This window comes from Lygodium microphyllum, chromosome 26 (genome assembly GCF_053477565.2).
Source record: "Lygodium microphyllum isolate KBCC chromosome 26, Lygodium_microphyllum_v1.1.10, whole genome shotgun sequence".
Lineage (NCBI taxonomy): Eukaryota > Viridiplantae > Streptophyta > Polypodiopsida > Schizaeales > Lygodiaceae > Lygodium > Lygodium microphyllum.
The window spans coordinates 42666855-42673519 of record NC_141160.1 but is presented as its reverse complement, the minus strand read 5'-3'; positions in this window follow the sequence as shown (position 1 = coordinate 42673519).

Genomic DNA, 6665 nt, shown 5'->3' with positions numbered 1-6665 from the left:
AACATAGGAGTGAAAATGAAATAAGAAGCCAATCAATGAGTTAATTGTGAATAGCGGCCAGTGGAAGTGACGTATCAAAGTATGTAAGGTAGGTCAGAAAGAGAACCTAGGTGAGGGTGAGGTTGGATCGTGTATTAGTAGATTGTTGAAGGCAAGTACATTGGAAAATGCTTTGAGTGAAGGAAAAGGTAATTGAGTGCACATTAAAAGATGTGTCAAATTCTCAGCTGTGGATGCACAATCCATTTGTGACATGGCCGGTATTAGCACAACGACTTACTCAAAGATATTCAAAGGTGTGAAGGATGGGTTTGGTTATGTGCTGAAGAGAAGTAGAATCATGCCTCTTCCTCAACCTTCAAAGTTAATAGAGGCTCAAGGGCAACTTAGCACAAAGGTTTTGGAGGTGATAGGAGATCCCATGCATGTTCAATGCATGGAAACACTAAAGGTTGGGACCAAAAATGCATATGAGGTGAAGTTCACCGAATTTAACAATTACTATTTAGATTTGTACAATGTGTAGTCGGCAATGGTAATGTACTACAATATGTCTGTTGAGAAATGTAATGGTAAATTGTAGTTTATTATAAAATTAGATGAAAGTGAGGTCGTCAAAGGAGTAAAGCTTGAAAGAGTTAGTGTAACTCTGATGAATAGAGCTTTACAATTCGACAAGAACAACCCATGGAACTCTAGTGTTAATCCAAGCGCCATGTGTGGTGGCTCGCTGCATTTGAAGTTCCTAAGGAAACATTTGAGGTGCTGCAGTTATTCTTTATGCACACAAGCATTCCAAGCATCATCGATCATCAAGAACATGGTGAAATACTCTCGGTTGAAGGGTATGGTCAATACTTGGTTGAATGGCATCTTGCAGGAGACTTGAAAACTTTAAAATGCATGTGTGAAATATCCAATGGTGCAAATACAAAGAATCCATGCCGATATTGCTTGACAGAGAGGGTGGAAGGAAAGGATGGAAAGAAGAACTGGCAAAGGGTGATAAGTGCTGCAGTGATGCACAATAGAGAAGATCCCACTTGGAAGCCCATCTTCCACATTCCATTGGATCGTATTCACATTTGTTCATTGCATGCTTTTGTCAGAATCATGGAGAAACTTGTATATGAATAAATTTGCTTTGCTTATAGGATGCAATCAGAAAAAGAAGCCATTACAACGTGTAGGAATGTGGAGCGAGTGCTATCAGAAATTGGGCTACACAAGCATCAAGTGGCGATTGAAAAAGATGAGAAGATATTAGTAAAATCTGATAACTTGCCAAAAAAACCTTGCTTTGGAGGAGCAAAGGCTAGGAAGTTTCTCTCAACACCCATCAATGAGGAAGGGAATGTCATGGTTCGTAGGCCGCAGGACTAGATGGGTGGAAAAAGTTGCATTTTGCAATTCCTGATCCAAGTAATGGAGGAAAAACAAGGTTGGCCAAAGCTAAGGTTTGGATAAGTCTTTAACAAATTGGCTCCCTTACTTTGCAAGATGGTGTCTATCGATGTTGTGCATAGCTTCTACGAAAACATGGTGGAAGCATGGGGCAAAATCTCTATCGCATATTACATGGTGCGTACTAAGTTAATATTTTGAAATTGTATGAATTGTATAAATTATTGAGTATAGTTTTACTCATGTGTGATATGTGTCTTTGTAGCATATCCTTGAGGCACATGGGCCATACTTTGCAGAAAAGAGAAGCAAAATTTGGTCCATATAAGGGATGGAAATTTCACATTGGATAGCGCATGGTGCATACCAAAGAAAAATTGATCATGGTGGAGAGGTGAATGGTAGCAATCCAACGATCCAATTGCTATCTTGGTGGTATAGGATTATAGTAGCAGATGAAGCTAAACTCTTGCAAAAGAGAGCAGATGAAAGTGCTAATGAATCGGCTGCAAACATGATGGAATCACATCATGTCACTAAAAGAGTACATTATGAAGCCTCAAGTGCCGAAGAAAACCATGCTAAGTAGCTAGAAACAAGGCTTCGACAAGGCAGTAAATGGGTTCGAAGAGAGCTAAGGTAGTAAGATGTACAATGTGTTCAATGTGAATGCAATTCATAGTTTAAGAGAGAAAGAGAGAGTGTGTATCTATGTGAATGAGTCTTACAGTTTAGGGTTATATAAAATAGGGTTTCACTTTCTATCTTATTTATTGAGTTCTCACATCTCTTGTGCAGGAAAGATGGCTAGGTCTAAGGTAGTTACAAATAAGCTTCCGCTCAGAGCCCGCGCTCAGAGCCCCATATCGTGTTCTCCTCATGCATTGGACATATGATTATGTCCTAGTGCAAAACTATTGTACGTGCCCTTAAAATATGAATTAAATTTTTACTCTTGTCCTTCGCTCTCAACTTTGGCTGTGCATTTTTGCTGTATTTTCAATTATTACTTACAGTTTTTGCTAGCACTGTCAATTTCAATAGAAAAAACATGCAAAAATTTGCCATTTCTTGTTGCGGACTTTACTCATAATCCCTCTGTATAGTATATGTGGTGCAAAGTTTCTAAGGGCCAGTAGTCGCGATGTTGATTTCTCGATTATCAATCCATCCATAATTTTGGTGTGGGATAATTTTTAAAATACTAAACTATATCAGAATGCGATGAAACTTCACATGTGCACTCGGTAGGTGGCCAAGAGCCCAAGAAAGTGGCTCCAGATGCCAAACTTTGGACTAGGGGTCTGCATGCTTTTTTTCCAAAAAAATAATAATTTGGGCTCTTGGCCATCTAACAAGTGTGCATGTGAAGTTTCATCGCATTTCGATACAAGGTTATGGATTTATGATCACACAATGGACAGTGTGTATGAAGTTGCATTAACCTAGTTTTGGGGTTTAAATGGGTTCATTCTTCTTCTCATTTTTACATCTTGCTTTCTTTGCTTCCTCCATTCTCACACTCCCAACCTCTGTCTCTTCTCCATCTTGCCCTCCTGGAGCTTGCATGGCACACACCAAGCAAGCATGTCGTGGTTTCAACCCCGAGAAGACCTCATGCCAAGGCCTGCCACCTGAAGCACAAGGTGGAGCCTCCTCTAGTGCAGCAGTAGGTGCTCCCTATAGAGCACAATGACCATTACAGAAGAAGAGGAGATGGAAACTATGGGCACTGTCACCCTTCAAGAGATAAAGAGAATCCAATGCAGATATAAGCTTCCGATCCCGAAAAGTTCTTTTCATAAGGTTGTTCGGGAAGTCATGCAAGACTTGGACCTAAAAGGGATGGGAAGATTTTGGGTACAAGTGCGAGATGGCCCACTAGTAGAATTGTCTTAATTACTTTTGCATTTGGTCATGTGAATTTCATGATAGGTGAAAGAATAAACCTAGGCAGCCAGTAGGTACAAAAAAGAACATAGAATGAGTCTTATAGTTCTTAAAATTGAATTTAACTATAAATTACTTGGAAATACACTTTGAAAATGCTAAATCACCTTAGAATCTCTTATTTATTTTTTAGAATAAGATCACAGGATTGAAAATCACTACAAGGATATGGAGGTATAGCGACGACAATTTGCGACGTAAAATAGTGTGGTACTCAGACGAAAAAAATGCAGGCCAAAACCCGAGTGCATTATTTTGCGCGCATACACGAAAAAGAGAGCGAAAGGGGCTTCTACTCTCTTAGACTCCTCTTGGATCCTTTGTAGTTTGTTGGCTTCTTCCTTCCTCCATCTCTCTTCTTCAACCTTCTTTGACTATTTTTGTGTCTTTTATAAGCCGGCCTTTTCTTTTGTTAGCCTCTCCCTAGCTTCTTGATGCTGCTTTTGGGAAGTCTTCTCCTTTGGCCTTTTAAGCCTATTACATCTAATTTTATTATTATCATCCAACCATCCATCCTTATTATGGGGTATAATGCAATCTCGGGTTAGCATTCAACTATCGTACTCTCAAGTTGCACAGATTATGGGGCTTCTTTGGGTTTCACTTTAGCCTCAAGTTAATCCTTAGCTTCAACAGACCCTTCATTGTTGATGGGAGTGCATACCTCTCAATAGTGCTTCAAGGCCACAAAAATAGTCTTTCAAGTACGGTATTTACAAGTATATGTGAACAGACCTTAAAATACAAGCTTGCTATTATCTAGGAATAGAGGAAGGCTAGAGTAAGATGCCCATTTTTTGTTGGCTTGATTTGATGTCTCCAAAGGCTTTTAGGTCTTGATGCACAAAAACATGGAGTATACTAAGTGAATTTGGTATGTAGGATAATAAATAATACAAAAGTTGATATTTGTAAGCATGAAAAAGTGAGAGATGCATGACTATACCATACTCTTAAGTTGCTTGGGAGATTGTGATCAACACCCCCCCCGGATGACAAATGGCACACCCTCCCACGGCATGGCATATCCCCCCCCCCCCCCACAACATGGTTGTAACATGTTCGCTTGTCTACTCGTAGGACACGTCTTAGTAGCCCATCAAGAAGAGAGTCTAGAAAGCATCGTCGGCACTCCCACGGAATGTCACAGGGTTTGCGATCTAGGTCTTCCCGAGTCTACCACGAAATGGAAGCATTCCGACCGTTTCCACTTAGGACTGACGTAAATCAGGAATTTCCTAGTGGTCAAATTCCTAGAACGGTAGCTAGCGTTGAACCCCAGGCAAACTACTTTACGCAGAAACGTCAGGGTTGGAGCGAATTCATGCTACACTTGGTTCAAGGAGAATCGGAAACGAGAGGGATGCAAAGCTCGACCTCTCTGTCCATAAGGCATAGTCCCATTCCATTCCCCCTAAAATAGCATAAATCGGGACTCTACACTCTAGATTCTAGGTCATCGTTCCTTGCTGTCAAATTCCTTCGAGAAAAGTTCCGGCCAACCAGGACCACCCTTCCATAGCACAGACCCATGGCCACATCCACCGCACTTTCCTTAGGGTTGCTTTAGTTGTCTAATTACTACCACATTTAATTTGACACGTAAAAATAGCTTCCTTAATTAGCCAAATTAATCACCGATTCCTTCACGTAATCTTAGCACTGACATAGAAAAACAATGTCAAGCAAGTTCCTTTTCAACACTTTGATCTTATTTATCAGTCTTTTGAATACATCATATAATCCAGCCCGAAGGCTATTCCATAATCCGCCCGAAGGCAATCCATAATCCGCCCGAAGGCAATCCAGCAATCCTCAGGGATTACTAATCCAAGGTTCCGGTGTACCTGGCATGGTTAACAACCCCCTTGGATAGGGTTAGGCAGACAGTCGAGGGCGACTGATGCTGCCTCTCCCTCCATGCCTTCAACCTGAAGCATTAATTTTTTTTTCAGCTTTAGTTCATTGAGCAAAGAAGTACAAACAGTGCTCCTAACTTTACAAACACAATCAATCCAGTGGTCGTTTATTTGGCCAACTGCTAAGGTGTGAATCTTTCTCTCCAAATGCATCCAGCATTCATTCGATCCGGGGTCCATTGCGGCAAGATCCCCAAGGGTTTTGTTGTTTGTTTACCCTTTTATCCTTGGGTTAGGGTTTATACCCTATTAACCCAAATTAACAAACACCTTAGGTTCCTTAAACTAAGACAATAAATCTTGGGCAACCTTGTCACCCCAACTTGATTTGTCAATTGCTTGCTAGGCAATTCATAGTTACCCTATCTTGGCAACTCAGCCTCATAGAAGGATGATGTAGCAGGATGTCTACTCATCCTCTTGCAAATTAGACTTGCACTAGAACCTGCCAACCTTGTTCCAAGGAGTGGCAAATCTATCTTGTGATTTAAACACAAAGCCTTGTGACATTGCAACTTGTTGCATGAGACAAGTGTCGCATCTAACTCGTGGGATCGTTTCTCCCATCGCATGGTATTCCTTGGTCAAGAAATACGTTTGGTCAAGATGAAGGGTTTGTGAGTCCTCTTGACCTAATCCAACCCTTAACCATACTAGGCCGACAACATTTGGCCCTAAGGTTTCTAAACTCAATCAGAAGTCTAGTATTAGGCCAATTTGCCCTAGGGTAAAAACCCTAGATCGTTATTGTATGGGCGTCCAATTAACCCTAACATTGCGTGAATGTGGGTAGGACCTTTGAGGTCAGAACTATCAAGTTGGTCAATCTGAGTGCGATACTAAGCAGAATTTTAACGCAGCTTAGCTCTACCTAGCGCATTGAAGTGGTCATCATTTGAATTACATCCTTACAACGAATTACCTAACTGGTCAATTGTCTTGCGACAAGAGGTGATCTTTCCTTAGAAGAGATGCAAATCCTTTTCCTAAGAGATGTAAATATTTGCAAAACATAACATTCCATGCAAATATGCGATTCATAGACTTTTCCTTCTATGCAGCTAAAAGATTTCAATGATCATTTCTTTTCCTTGCTAAAATCATAATGATTGACAATTTGGGGGATAACTCGCATAAAACCTACATAGATTTACATCAAGAGCTATGCCTACAAACCTTTCGTTTAATGCAATTGAATTTCAGGCTTTAATATGACATGCATCCTTTTCTAGATACAAACTTTGATAAATGAAGTCCATGCATGAGCGAATGTCATGAGACTACTAAGGACTAATCCGTTCTACAGCACTTAACCCGACTTAAAATACAAGCATCATTGCATGCAACAGGCAAGTTCATGATTTCCTTTCCATGCATTGCAAATCTTTGGAC